Source organism: Mesoplodon mirus (genome assembly GCF_964341445.2).
Source record: "Mesoplodon mirus genome assembly, chromosome: 17".
Taxonomy (NCBI): Eukaryota; Metazoa; Chordata; class Mammalia; order Artiodactyla; family Ziphiidae; genus Mesoplodon; species Mesoplodon mirus.
Window position 1 is genome coordinate 5,468,316 of NC_138993.1, and position 15,043 is coordinate 5,483,358.

Genomic DNA, 15,043 nt, shown 5'->3' on the forward strand with positions numbered 1-15,043 from the left:
ATAAAATACAAATTAACTATTGTATCAATCATTCAGTCTAGCCTACAATTATAGGCCTGTTATGGACCCTTTCCTGCATTAGATGCTGGGAAGGAAACGGTAAATATATGGTTAAAAAAAAAATCTCCCAAGAGCAAAATCTGAGCGTAGAACTGAGCCCTGGCAAGGGTGGAACACGAGAGTGACTTTTGTAAGGTTGTCACTGTTGTTCGTTGTGGAGTCTGTATCTTCTGCCCTGTTATGAAAGTAAATAGACAAATACAGAATCCATTTCAGATGTTAACTTTTCAAACTGTTTTGCAAACCAATTTCTCCTGGAAGTAAGGAGGTTGCTTTTCCAAGGCCAGCCTTGTAGCTGATTCTGGAAACATAAAGCATGTTTAAAGAAAATAAATCAGCCACAAAGGCCAGATTCTTGAAAATAGTCAAAACTAGGCCCATGTTGACAGGTAAACTCTATGGCTTCACCTTGAACTTTATTTAACTCTGGAGGTTAAATAAAAGCACTTCACACGTACTGTTTATTTATCCAGGCTGTCACTTATGGTGCCATGTAGCTGTCAGTTCCTCAGGGATGAGGAACAGAGACCAGAAATAGAAACTCAAGACTCCAGGTTTCTTTACTTAGTTCAGCCAGTAACTAGTAAAGGCAGGTTAAGAGCTCGTTTTCAGCTGTGCTATTTTCACCATTTATAAAATGCAGGTATTTGATGGGTAACCAAACACATATTGCGATAGTCCTCCTTAATCCTGTACACTGAGTATCTGAGAGGGTTTGAGAGACCATACGGCTCATGTACAATTACAAGCACGTCTGCCACTAGAGTAGTTTAGCCATTTGTAAAAACAAGACTAAGATTTTTTTTAAAGAAATGGAATTCATCTTAGTAGGTTTTGTGGAATTTTTATTATTTGTTTATAATACTGTTGCTTTTTATTTTTAGTTGCTTTATATATATATTTTTTAAGGCTAGACAAAAGTACAACCAAATATTCATAGTAGTTAACTCTGGGGAGTGGAAGTGGGTATTCTTTTACATTTCACTTTATGTTCTTCTTCATTCTATATATTAATTAGCAATGTACTCATTCTAACATTAATAATACTATTTTTAATGTTATTAATGATTAACTGTGGGTAGAGAGATTACAGATGATTTTTAAATCTTTTTCTTACTTGAACCTTACTTTATGTCTAGAAGAAATGGGCATGATTTAAAAGAACATTGACTAAATTGTTGCTTTTCCTACAGAAAGTGCAACAGATGTATCAAGTTACAGCTGGGGCAGCCTCAGAAGCCCTAAACACTTCTCCACCTCATTCATCATTGGCTGAGCTCTTAGCCTCAACAACCAGTATAGGCTGGGGTCAGAGTGCACAGCACTGGGGAAGCTGTGGGACTTAGGATGCCTCAGACAGGTCAAGGTCAGACTGACTGGGGAGGGAAGGGGACGGCTCCGGGGGTGTGAGGGTGTGGGGACAGGAAGACACAGTCCCACTCTTTTGTGTCTGTTAGACCCTGGCCGGAGAATCCCAGGACTGTGGAGCGAATCGCCTTTATTATGGGACTTTGTATGGTGTGATTCCTTATTGCAGTTTTCTGTTTAATTGTTGGTTTTTATTCCATAAACTTGGATGAACTGCTTACAGTTTTACCAGACCCTGCGCCAATTACTGGGGATAGAAAAAGGCAAAATATAGGATCCCCACTCTCAAGAAATCCAACATCAAATCAAAAGCAAGAATCAGACTAGTGAAAGGGCACATTATAATACAGTGTGATTAGTGATGGAACACAGATTTACGCGAAGTGTTCAAGGAATACAGAGGAAGGGGACACCAAGCCTGGGGGATTCCGGGGAATCTTAGCAGAGTTTGAAGAAGGCGAGCTGGAGAGAGGGGACCAAGGGAGGGAGTTCTCTGCAGAGAGAAGAGCCAGGAAGAAGAACTGGAGGCCAGAAAGAGCACAGAGAAAAGACGCACGGGTGGCTCCTATCGCTGCCGTCAAATTACTACAAACTTAGTGGCTTTGAACGACACAAGTTTATCGTCTTACACTTCTAAGGTCGAAGTCTAAACTGTCGGCAGGGCCTGCACTCCTTGGTTCCTGCCCTTCCACCCAACACAGCAACCTCTGCTTCCACAGGCATCACGTATGTGATGCCAAATCTCCCTCTTCCCCCCACGTGTAAGCACTCTCGTGATGACACTGGGCCCACCGGATGAGCCAGGATGAACTTCCCCACCTGCAAAGTACCTTCGCCCTGCAGGGCAACATCCACAGGTTCCAGGATTAGGACCTGGCGATGTTTAGGGCCATTGGTCAGCCCGCTACTGTCCCCCTAAGGCTTCACATGAATTCTTCTGCCCGGACAGCTCTTCCTCCTTGGGTCTGCTCCAGTGGCTCCTTCCCAGTTGCTGTGTAAACTTGGGCCATTTAGTTCACCTCTTGCACTTCGGTCTCCTCATCTGGAAAATGGAGATAACAATAGACCCAGCCTAATCCGTCTTTTTGTGACGCTACAGAGTTAGTGTATGGAAAGCACTCACAGCAGCACCTTCCGCAAAAACTGGCCTTTTATTGTTGTCATTGTTCTTGCTCCTTTTGTCACCGAGGTCTCTGTTCCAATGTCACCTCTGCAAAAACATCTCTCCTGGCCACCCTACCTAAAGTAGGCCCCCTGGTAACCCTTTACATGTCTCTTCCTTCCTCCCTCCCTCCGTTCTTCCTTCCTTCCTCTTCCTTCCCCCTTCCTTCCTTCCTTCCTTCCTCTCTCTCTCTCCCCCTCCCTCTCTCTCTCTTTCGTTCTCCTTTTTTCATAGCAATGACCACAATCACATGACTTCCCTGTGGTGTGTACTTCTCGATTTATTTACTGCTTTTCCTCTGCTTCCTCCCCTAGAGTGTGAGCCCTGTGTTTCGTTCACCACTGATTCCCCCGCACCAAGCATGATGCGTGACACATAGTGGGCCCACAGTCAACATCTGTGAATGAACAACTCAAACTCCGTAGCCCGCATTGTCTAGTAGAGTAGCCACTGGCTGCACACGGCTGCTGAGCACTTGAAATCTGGCTAATCCAAACTGATACGTGCTGGAGGTGCAAAATACACGTTAAATTTAGATTTCGTGTGAAACAGCGTTAAATATCTCATTAATAATTTTCATATTGTTTGCATGTTAAAATGATAGTAATTTGGATATATTGAGGTAAACAAAACATGTTAACATCAATTCCAGCTGTTTCTTTTTAATATGGCTACTAAAAATTTTACATTGCATATGAGATTTGGATTCTCTTTCTATTGGATACCACTTCTCTAGAAAGCCCTTACGGCATGTGTTCTAAAAGCTGCACTGTCTGGGTATGAATCCTCGGTCCACCATTTACTGGCTGTGTGACCTGAGGCAAATTATTTAGCTTCTTTCAATAAATGTTAGCTGTCATTAGCTAGTTTCCAAGGAAGAAATTATTCTGTGCCAAGAAGTTCAGAAATTTATGTTTGCAAGTAGAGAAAAAGAATAATATGAATCTAGAAAAATTTAGTAGACACTAGTGGTTTGGGTGGCTTCACTTTTAATAATTTATGTTTCTGATGGTTTGTATTTTTCACAATAACTGTGTCACATTTGGGTGGAAAAAAATAGATATATTTAAAAAATAAATTAATAAAGTTTGCAAAAATTTCTTAAATTTGTTCATTGCAAATGTCAGTTTTCAAGTCCTAAAACTGAAGGCTCTGCCTCTGAGGGTTGCCAGGCATGGATGTCACACCTCTCATATCAACCCTGACAAAGGTCCATCATCTGAGAAAGCCGACTGCATCCCAATTCCTCTGACCTAATTCTGGGACATGCTAAGCCAAACAAATATCCAGGAAACTACAGAAAGAGTTTCCACGTTTCTTTTCCACATACTTCCTTTTTCCATTTTGACTTTCCTCTAATAGTTTTATGAGTGCTATAATACATAAAATATAGCCCTGTGCTGGACAGGTGCTCAGTAAATAGGGAATGACTCATTGAAGGAATGAATGATGCATCAATGAACTCAGTGCAACTAGCATCTCCCTTCTTCCCATCCTGTCCTTCATGCCTCTTACTGGTTTTTCTTTTTCTTTTTTTTAATTTTTATTTTTATTATTTTTTGAAATTTTATTTATTTATTTATTTTTGGCTGTGTTGGGTCTTCATTGCTGCACGCAGGCTTTCTCTAGTTGTGGCTAGCGGGGGCTACTCTTCGTTGCGGTGTGCGGGCTTCTCATTGCAGTGGCTTCTCTCATTGTGGAGCACGGGCTCTAGGCACGCAGGCTTCAGTAGTTGCAGCACGCGGGCTCAGTAGTTGTGGCTCACGGGCTCTAGAGCACAGGCTCAGTAGTTCTGGCACACGAGCTTAGTTGCTCCACGGCATGTGAGATCTTCCCGGACCAGGGATCGAACCCGTGTCCCCTGCAGTGGCAGGCGGATTCTCAACCACTGTGCCACCGGGGAAGTCCTGGTTTTTCATTGTTAGATTATAATTTCCCAAGGCACTTGATTCCTTTTTTCTTTTCCATCCCCTGATGCCAACATCCTCCATGGATTTCTTTATACTTTTCATTTAATTGACCACTTCTATGCTCTGGTCCTCTTTAATACAATTTCTGGTGAAATTTCAGGAGACCTCTTTGGATTCCTCCTTTCAGCCACAGTTACAATCATGTTTTCAAAATAACTCTTTATGTGTATAGTATACATCCATTTATCATTTATCTCAGAAAGGGAGAATATATTTATATATTTATGAATGAGTATATACTGTGATGATATAATCAACAAACCAGAATATAGACTTCTCCATGGGACAAATAAACCTGTTTTCTTTTTTTTTAATATTTATTTATTTGTTTTTATTTGGTTGAGCCAGGTTTTAGTTGTGGCACGCAGGCTCCTTAGTTGCGGCATGCAAACTCTTAGTTGTGGCATGTATGTGGGATCTAGTTCCCTGACCAGGGATGGAACCTGGGCTCTCTGCATTGGCAGCACAGAGTCTTAACCACTGCACCACCAGGGAAGTCCCCTAAACCTGTTTTTTTCAACAACTAAATTGTAAGATTAAAAAAACCCAAGAGACTGAAGAGTTAATCTCTACTATAGATTAATGAAGCCGTAAGAGATATAGCAATGGATCATAATTTGTGAACCTTTTTGTACCTCATTTTTAAAAAACAAAACTATAAAATAAAAACATTCACAGGACATTTGTGTCACTTATGAGACAATTGTAACTTTGAACACAGACTAATTTTTTTAATAAATGTATTTATTTATTTTTGGCTGAACTGGGTCTTCATTGCTGTGCCCAGGCTTTCTCTAGTTGCGGCGAGTGGGGGCTACTCTTCGTTGCGGTGCGCAGGCTTCTCATTGCGGTGGCTTCTCTTGTTGTGGATCACGGGCTCTAGGCACGTGGGCTTCAGTAGTTGTGGCACATGGGCTCAGTAGTTGTGGCTCCCGGGCTCTAGAGCACAGGCTCAGTAGTTGTGGCGCACGGGCTTAGCTGCTCCACAGCACATGGGATGTTCCCGGACCAGAGCTCACGCCCATGTGCCCTGCATTGGCAGGCAGATTCTCAACCACTGTGCCACCAGGGAAGCCCCAGACTAGATATTCGATGATATTAAAGAAGAACTGCTGTTTTTAAAATTGAGGTATAATTGAAATAACATTGTATCAGCTTCAGGTGTACAACACGATAATTCAATGTTTGTATATATTGCAAAATGATCTACACTGTTTGCTGGGAACACATGCTCTTGGAGGCCTGAGCCACCACGTAAGATGTCTGATGACCTTGAGGCTGTCAAGCTGTGAGGAGGCCCAAGCTACATGCAGAGGTTCCAGTTAACAGTTCCAGCTGAGCCATGTCAAATGAGGTGCCAGATATGTAAATAAAGAAGCCCCCAGCCATTCAAGACTGCCCAGCTGAGGCTCCAGGCAGTGGAGAAAAGACAGCTCCTGCGCCCCAGAGAATCCATGAACATATTGAAATGGTTGTTGTTTGAGGTCGTTTGCTACACAGTAATAGATGACAGGACAGAATTTGGTACCTGGAAATGGGTTGTTGCCATCAAAATGCCTAAAATGTGGTGTTTGTTTGGGAACTGGCTGGCAGGGAGAAGTCAGGCAGGCATTGGGAAAGCTGATGGTGAGGGTTTGAACAAAGTGAGGAAAATGTTATTGGATGCTGAAGGAAAGGAGATACATGTTAGGTATCGGCAGAACGTTTGGCAACGCTGTCACCTGGGATACCGGGGAAAATAGGAAATGTACTTAATAAGCTCAGTCATCTGGCTGCAGAGGTTTCTGGATGGGATATTAAAGGGGCCACCAACTTGTTCTAGCTGCCTATAGGGGATGTGAAAGGGTGAAGAGAAAGAATGCACCATTCAGGTATCAGTGAGGATTAAGAGGAAATGCAGCTGGAACGTAGCCAGCAAAGGATTCTCTGAGCAAAGAGCAAATCCAGGACACAGGAAAAAGAAAAAAGAAAAAAAAGTGTTTTCAGAATAAAAATGAAGCCAAGGGCATGACTTTAAAGCCCTCTGTTAGCACCTAAGAAAGGTACAGGTGCTGCTTCATAGACTCGACTAGACAAAAGGCCTTGTCAGGATGGAAAATGTTTTTCCTCTTAGGCTCAGTACCTGGGAGCCTTCCAATTTAACTGACAAAAGACAGGTGAACAGGAGAAAAAGAACACACATTTTATTAATATTTTACCTGCATGGGAGTTCACAGAAAAGAAGTGAAACTCAAAGAAGTAACTAGACTCAATGCCTTGTATACCATGTAAACAAAGGAAAGGAGGTTTGGGCTTCGAGAAATGACACATGTGGGAGGCGGCTAGGAAATATATGAGGCAAACGGAAGGCCACTGACGGTCACTTTAGTAAAAGATGTGTCTGTGCAGGCTCATCATAGCGCTGACTCCCCACCTCCAGTGAGAGAAGTCGCTCTCCACTTCCCGGTACAGGAGAAGGAGGACACCTTCACAAAGGGAATTCTATGCCCTACTTTTAGGCAGGAAAGGGAAGGACAGAGAACTCTCCCTGGATCTGCTGACGCTCAACTGCCTACGGCCCAAGCCAAAGTGGCACATGTTGAGACGGCACATTCTGGACCTCTTCTGCCTTCTAAGAATTTCAGGGAAAACCTTACAAGCAATCTCTGTTAAACAGTAGGCCTTCTAAAGATCTAAAGGCATTGCTACACAACAGCCATATGGGGGCTCAAGATAGACAAGGAATCTCAGAGGTTTGTGGGCGACCTTATCTAACAGAGCAGGTTTTTTATAAATTGCGATATGAGAAATCCACAGAGATTTTGAGGGAATTGTATCAGCTTGAATAGAGAGGAACAGAGGTGGTACAAACAGAAATGAGGGACTTCCCTGGTGATCCAGTGGCTGACTCTGTGCTCCCAATGCAAGGGGCCTGGGTTTGATCCTTGGTCAGGGAACTAGATCCCACATGCGTGCTGCAACTAAGAGTTTGCATGCCACAACTAAAGATTCCACATGCCACAACTAAAAGATCCTGCATGCCACAACGAAGGTCCCACACGCAGTAACAAAGATCCCGCATGCCGCAACTAAGACCCGGCACAGCCAAATAAATAAACTAATAAATAAATATTTTAAAAAACAAAACAAACAAAAAAATGAAATGAGGCCTTTGGCTGCCCAAACTTAGGCAGAAGGCAGACTGAAAAAAATTACAATCATTGGCTACTTTTTATGGGGGAAGGGAGGATGATTCAGAGAATGGGAACAAAGACCCACAGGACGGAGGGGAAAGTCCCAGACAGTCCCTCCCAGGGAGCAGAACAGAGTTCTAATCAATAAGCGAACATCACATACTGGGATGGATTTCAAAATTAATATAAACCAATGACTGCTGTGCATTTCTGTTTTCTCCACTTTGGAACAGGAGTATCTTAGCAGTTATCCTACACTCGTCCTACTGTTGTATGTTGGGTTTATTTGAGGGAGGAGTGGCAGAAAACTTGTCTCTTGAATTCATCAGTTTACAGATCAAGCAGGACCATATACCCAAAGAGCTTAAGTCAGGTGCCTGACATCCACCTGGACCTGGTTTATATTAGGAGACCTGTCACCTAAGCCTAAGCCCAATGCCTTAGTAAGTAACATAAAACTTTAGGAGGTGAGAACTTGGACATGGAGAATGTAAATAATTTGTGGGCATGGAACTAACTGTGGCAGCTTTAAAATATGGCTGCAAATTCTTTGACATTCCTCCCATAGAGGGGTGGATTTATTCCCTTCCTCTTGAATCTGAGAGGGTTTGTAAATGCTTCAATCAATAGATTAAAAGTGGTGGTGGGCTTCCCTGGTGGCGCAGTGGTTGAGAGTCCGCCTGCCGATGCAGGGGACACGGGTTCGTGCCCCGGTCCGGGAAGATCCCACGTGCCGCGGAGTGGCTGGGCCCGTGAGCCATGGCTGCTGAGCCTGCGCGTCTGGAGCCTGTGCTCCACAAGAGTGAGAGGCCCGCGTACCGCAAAAAAAAAAAAAAAAAAAAAAAGTGGTGGTAAAAATGACACTGTGACTTCTGAAGGTAGATCATAATACGCCATAGAGCTTCCTGCCTGCTCACTGGGAACACAAATTTTCAGAGCTCTGAACCACAATGTAAAAAGTCTGACAACCCTGAGGCCTCCATGCTGGGAGCAGGCTCAAGCCACACGGAAGAGAGGCTCTGGTTAACAATCCACAATGATCCCAACTTTGGGGTCCTTTCAGCCTATGCACCAAATACGTGAATAAAAAAACCTCTAGGGAACTCCCCGGCGGTCCAGTGGCTAGGACTTGGCGCTTTCACTGCCCTGGCCCAGGTTCAATCTCTGGTCAGGGAACTAAGATCCCACAAGCTGTGCGGTGCAGCCAAAAAAATAAATAAAATTTTAAAATTAAAATTTAAAAAAAAAGAAGCGTCTAGATGATTTCTGCCCTGGCCACTCAAGTCTTCCTGAGGGTCCAGACATTGTGGAGTGCACACAAGTCATTCTTATTGTACCCTGTCCAGGTTCCTGACCCACAGAATCCATGGACATAACGACGTGCTTGTTGTATGACACTGAGTGTGGAGTTGTTATACAGCAATAGAAACACCACCACATTAGTTTCCTGTGAGCGCTGTAACCAATTATCACAAATTTGCTGGCTTAAAACAATAAATTCATTCTCTCACAGTTTTCAGGCCAGAGTCCAAAACTGGGCTGAATTCAGTATGTGAGCAGAGCCACACTGGAGACTGTGGGAGAATATCTCATCCTAGATTCTTCCAGCTTCTGGTGGCTGCTGGCATTTCTTGGCTTGTGGCTGCATCACTCCAGCCAACATCAAATCTCTCACTGCTCCTTCGTATCACTTTCGTGTGTGTGTGTGTGTCTCTGTGTGTGTGTGTGTGTGTGTGTGAAATCTACCTCTGCCTCTCTCTTATTTATTTAATTTATTTATTAATTTTTTTTTTTGAGGTACGCGGGCCTCTCACCATTGCGGCCTCTCCCGTCGCAGAGCACAGGCTCCGGATGCGCAGGCTCAGCGGCCATGGCTCACGGGCCCAGCTGCTCCACGGCATGTGGGATCTTCCCGGACTGGGGCACGAACCCGTGTCCCCCGCATCAGCAGGCAGACTCTCAACCCCTGCGCCACCAGGGAAGTCCTGCCTCTCTCTTATAAAGACACTTGTGGTGGCATTTAGGGCCTACATGAATAATCCAGGGTAATCTCTCCATTTCGGGATCCTTAATTTAATCGTATCTGTAACAACTGGTTGGGGTGGGATTGTTGCTTTTCTGCTTTTTGGTGTTTTGGTTTGGTTTTGATTTTGATGTCCCTTTTTTGGCTTGTTTGGTTTTTTTGCCATGCAAGGTAACAGTCACAGCTTCCAGGAATTAGGCTATAGATGTCTTTCAGAGGGCCATTTTTCAGCCTAGATACATAAATACATAGATACATAGATGCAAAAGATCATACTGTACATGTATATTCTTTTGCATCATACTGTATACATTCTTTATGAGACAAAAGGAATAAGTATTCCTCAGATCATTAAACACTCCGAAAATAGCAGCTTTAATGGTTATGTAATATTCTACTGAATGGGTATACCATAATTTAGTTACCCGAAATATTGATATCAGACACTTATTTCCAACTCCCTACTTCTGATTATTTCCTTAGACTAGTTCTAGATGTGAAATTACTAAACTTAATGAGTGTATTTTAAGACTTCTAAAATCCTGCCAAATTGCCATTCAAATATATATTAATTTACAGTCTCATCAGTATGGGAGGTGCCTGTTTATCATACCATCACCAGATTGAGTATTGGATTTTTTAAAATGTTATGTTATTTGATGATATTTCATTAGAAGTCTGGTATTTGTCTTGTCATTTTGCACTGAATTTTTTATATATTAAGGAAAATAATCCTCTGACATTTTTTGTAGCAAAGCCTTTTTTGTCATTTTTAATTTGCTTTTAAATTTTGAAGATGACAGTTCTGACAGCTACTATTCTCCTTATAATTCTTACTTTGCCTTTATGCTTAGAAAGTCTACCACATTCAGAGGGCAGACTCAACCATGGTTGAAATAGCATGGTGTTCGACATCAGAAAGGCATGGGTCATAATCTATCTCATAGGGTTAGGTATTGGTTTTTGCAAAGATTAAATGAAATAAGTTAAAGAATCAAGCACAAGGCCTGGGATGTGTAAACCCTCTGTTTCCTTTCCTTCTGTTTACTAGAAAACAATAGACTCAAGCAGATCACAAAAAATGCAAATGCCAAAAAAATATGAAAATATGCTCAACCTGCTTAGTAAACCATGGAACATTAAAATTAAGTTAGTTACCATTTTCTGTCCATCAGATTAACAAAAATTTAAGCAATAACCTCTAGTGCAAAGAGGCCATGGAGAAAGGGGAACTCATTTATAGGCACCTGTGCGGTACTGTGAATTGCTAAACCTTTTTGGAAAGCAATGCCTATATTTATTAAAGTTTAAAGGTGAAAAAAAGTTTTAAATTGAGCATTTTCTTTGACCTAGGATTTCCTATTTGAGTTATCTATCCTTTAAAAATACAAAGATACAAAAGGATATATGTAAAACGATGCTTACCTTTGGACCACTTATGATAGCAAAATGCTGACAGCAACGTGAAAATCCATCAGTAGTAGAAAAGCAGTTGAATAAATGTGTTTCTTTTCGGTCTCTACCCACTAAAATGTAAGCTTCCCAAGAACAAGGATTTTTATCTGTGATCTTAATGCTGTTTTCCCAGCACCTAGAACATAATAAACATTCAAAGAAATTGTTGAGTAAATGAATAAAATTCTGGTATACCCAAATTTATAAAATGCAGTGGCCATTAAAAAGTCAGTTGGGTTTATATGGAATGACCTGGGGAAATGGCCATGATATATTATTAACTGATAAAAGCAAGTCACAACGAAAAGTATGACTTCATTCTTTTTTAAGGAGAGACAAAAGGAAAAAACAAGGTAAGTGCTACACATTTGTCTAAGCACAAAAAATTCTTGGGATGATATGGACCGGGGTGTTAACACTGGTACCCCAGAGGGATGGGACTGAAAGAAGGGGCAAATTTTTAACTTTTTCCACCCCTCTGCATTGTTCAAACTTGTTGGAAGGAATTGCTCCGTGGAAGGCCTCAACGTGCGTTCATAAAAACTTAAACCAGACTAGGCTTTGCTATGGGAAGGACAACCTCTTTGAGTCCTTTGCCCCCGCGTTAGGAAAACAGGTCCTTGGCAACAGGTCCCTGGCGTTACTAGGTATTCTTTTTACAGTATTGGTTTGTTGCTTTTTTGACTTTTGTGCCCCTCCCCCCAACACAACCCACCCCCCCACCCCCGCGAGTTTGCTCAGCCCGTCCCCTTCCTGCGGGTATCTTTCCTGTCCAACCTGCCGACTCCCCCTGCGCGCTTATCTGACCCCGTGCTCTGCAGCGGCACCCGCGCACCGTGTGCACGCCCGACCTTTGCCACCTTCCGCGCTCACGGCAACTGCAGGAGGATGTGGTTTACAGAACACGTGGACCGAGGTTTCTCACTCCAGCGCCCTGATTTCCGAAATGGTCCCTCCAAGCGCAAGGCCCATCTCCAATATTCAAAGGAAACCCAGAGGAGGGGGCCGGGCTTGGAGGAGGACGGGGTGGGGGCGGGCGAGAGGGGCAGATGAGGTGTGGAAAAGCACCTGCCGGCGCCTCCACCACTATTAATATTAACTTTTATTAAGACTTGGCCCTTCTCTCCCTGGGGCTTCACAAAGCAGGAAGCCAAGGGCAGGGGTGCAGGGAAGGGAATTGGCAGGAAGAGAAAACCTTGAGTAAATTATTTAGCCGTGAGGCGAGATTAAGAGTGATTCCGCCCTCTCCCCTCCCCCACCCGCAAAGCGGGCCCAGGCTGAGGATCAGCCCTCAAACCGCCACTAATCGTTTCAGCTGGACGACATCTGGAGTCTGGTGAGGGGCAGGTCAGGGAGATGTCTGTCGGCGACACGAGGTGCGAGGGCGGCGGGCACCCACCGGGCCCCCGGCTCCGGGGGACGTGGCCTCTCCTCAGGGCAGGCCGCGCCTGTTGGCGATGGAGGGAGGCGGCTGAGGTCGGAAGTGCCAGAGCGCGGCCGGGAGAGGCGCAAAGGGGTGGGCTTGTTCGCACCCGCTGGGCCAGGCGACACCTCCTGCCGTGGACCCCGGCCCTTCGCCCTCGGCGGGGAAGAGGGAGAAGCAGCCGAGGGCCGCGGTCTCTCCCTGGGGCCGCTCCTGCGGCGCCTCCGTCGGCTGCCCCCGCCGCTCCCCGCCCCCCGCCTCGCTGGTTCCGGCTCTCCAGTCCTCGGACAGTCGGGGACCCGGCCGCTCCGCCGGAGCAGCAGCGCCGCCTGCCGGGCACCTCGCGCAAGCTCGGCCGCGGGAGGGGCGGCAGGGAGTGGAGCTGAGCGCGCAGACCTCCCGCTTCCCCTTCAAAGTCAAGTCCCTCCCTCCCGCCCGGCCGCCGCCGCCAACGCCCGCGGCGCTCAAGCCCGACGTGGAAGCCGCCGCCGCGCTCCTCGCCGGGGCTCGTGGGCGCCCGGGGCCCGGTTCCCGGCACCTCCGCTGCCCATAGCGGGGCACGCCGTTGAAAAAGTCAGAGTACGTTTAACCGTGATGACAGAAAGAAGCTGTGGAAACCAAGCTGCTCCGAAGAGGAAAAGGAACGTGCCCGGGATCTCGAGGCGCGACTTCCGGGGCGTCAGACGGCGGCGGCCCCCCCGGGCTTCCCGCCAGGTTGGCGCAGCTGCCACGGGGGCCTCGCTGCGCTCCCACCTCGGGAGGCGCCAGGCTGCCCGGAGACAAGCGCGGCCTTTCCCCGTCGGGCGAGGAGCCGGCGCGGCGTCCGAGGCCGGGCGAGACGCGACCCCTGCGCCCCTGCGCCCGCGGCGCGCTCCTGCGGCTCGTGGCGCTTGGGCGGTGGGCCCTGAGGGCCGTGGCGAGAGTCCGGTCCTTTGATCCGTGGGCCAGGCCGCAGGGGGAGGGGCGAGGCCGCTGCCCCCTGAGCGGCATCTTCGCTGCAGGCTGGGGCCGCGCACAGACGCCTCGATACCAGGCCGAGTGCCCTCCCCCCAGCCCTGTTGTAGACAACCGGCCTGTCTGGACATGAGCAAAGCATGCTTTCATTTCTTCTGTCTAAAACATTCAAAGACTCGAATCCAAGCAGTAGTTTCTCCGAGATAGAGGTGTGAGGTGGCGGCAAACTAAAAGTTCCCGCCAAGGGAGCAGCTTGCTGCCTGTCTGTTTTGTCTGGCTTTACACTTGAGAACGTAGCGCCCAGCTTTGTGCAGCAATCCAAGCCCATCTAAAAATCTGCTCCCTGAACAGCTTGCGACGGCCCGATTGTGTGGTCATTTGGCCTTGTGGTTCTCCGTCCTGGCCACGTGTCCACCCAAGAGCAGCCATCATAACAGTGTAGGTGCATTTCAAGACTCTAACCCTAGAAATGAGGAATAAATGTTGCTTGCTGGTTTTCTGTGGGCTGAAGATCATGACCAAGAACTGTCACTCTGAAACAGGGTCTGTTGTTTTTAACAATATATCACTAGCAGATGTCTAAAAGTATAAAGATGGTTATATGAAATTCATAGACACGATGAAAATTATAACAGGAACACATGAAGATAACTAGAGGAATTTGGATTTCTGAAATTTGCATTATTTCAATAAAGTGATTTGAGGGGGAACATTATTATTTTTTTTAATATGTGTGGATTCCTTACGACCAGTCTCTCTTTTTGTCCTTCCTGCATGCTTCTATATTGCTATTTATTGGACAATGGTCCCTGGCTCTGGCTTAGGTGTGTCTTTCTTCTGTTTGCTTCTGGCAATGCACATACACCCTACCATAGCTGTGCCTAGAAAATGGAGGGAGGGCTGAAAATAGAATCTAGATCTACTGAGTTTTGTTGTGGTTGTTGTTTTTAATATATTAGATACACAAAGTGAAAGAACATATACTGTATCTTTCATGAATAAAAGACAGAGCCTGGCGACACCATTTTTAACAACTCCTAATCTGTGGTTTAGGTACTTAATCTTTGTCACTGATTCTACTAATTGTCAGTGAGTTAAAATTATTTAAGTGCCACCCAACAAGCCATTGTATGCTTACACTACAGTGACTTTAGCTCCTACTTTGTTTTTCATTATTTGCTTTCCTGTGGTTGGAGAAGAATTTATCAACTACCACTTGTATAAAACCTATTATTGTCATACTGCAGATACAAAGTGTTATGAGAGCAGGCTGTCCTGAAAGTTCTGAGATAACAAATGAACAATTAGAAAATAATTTCTTTCCTAGAAATTAAAACACAAATATTAAAAGACATGAAATAAAAAAAAAAGATGTGCTGATACTGATTGTGAAAAAAAGGGTGGGGGGCCATGAAATGCCTAGGTTCCTACTTACCAATAAAATTATTTGAGGCA

At 45.2% G+C, this 15,043-nt stretch overlaps 2 long non-coding RNA genes across 2 annotated transcripts in view; one reads left to right on the plus strand and one right to left on the minus strand.

The window, feature by feature from the left end:
- The window catches only part of LOC309792796, a 468,580-nt gene that overhangs the window by 49,777 nt on the left and 403,760 nt on the right, over window positions 1-15,043 (plus strand). The window lies entirely within an intron of this gene.
- On the minus strand, window positions 903-12,911 carry LOC309792682. The gene is made up of 3 exons (XR_014291758.1): window positions 12,611-12,911; window positions 11,182-11,347; window positions 903-2,470 (listed from the first exon to the last, which is right to left on the minus strand). It is a non-coding gene; the product is annotated as an uncharacterized lncRNA (long non-coding RNA).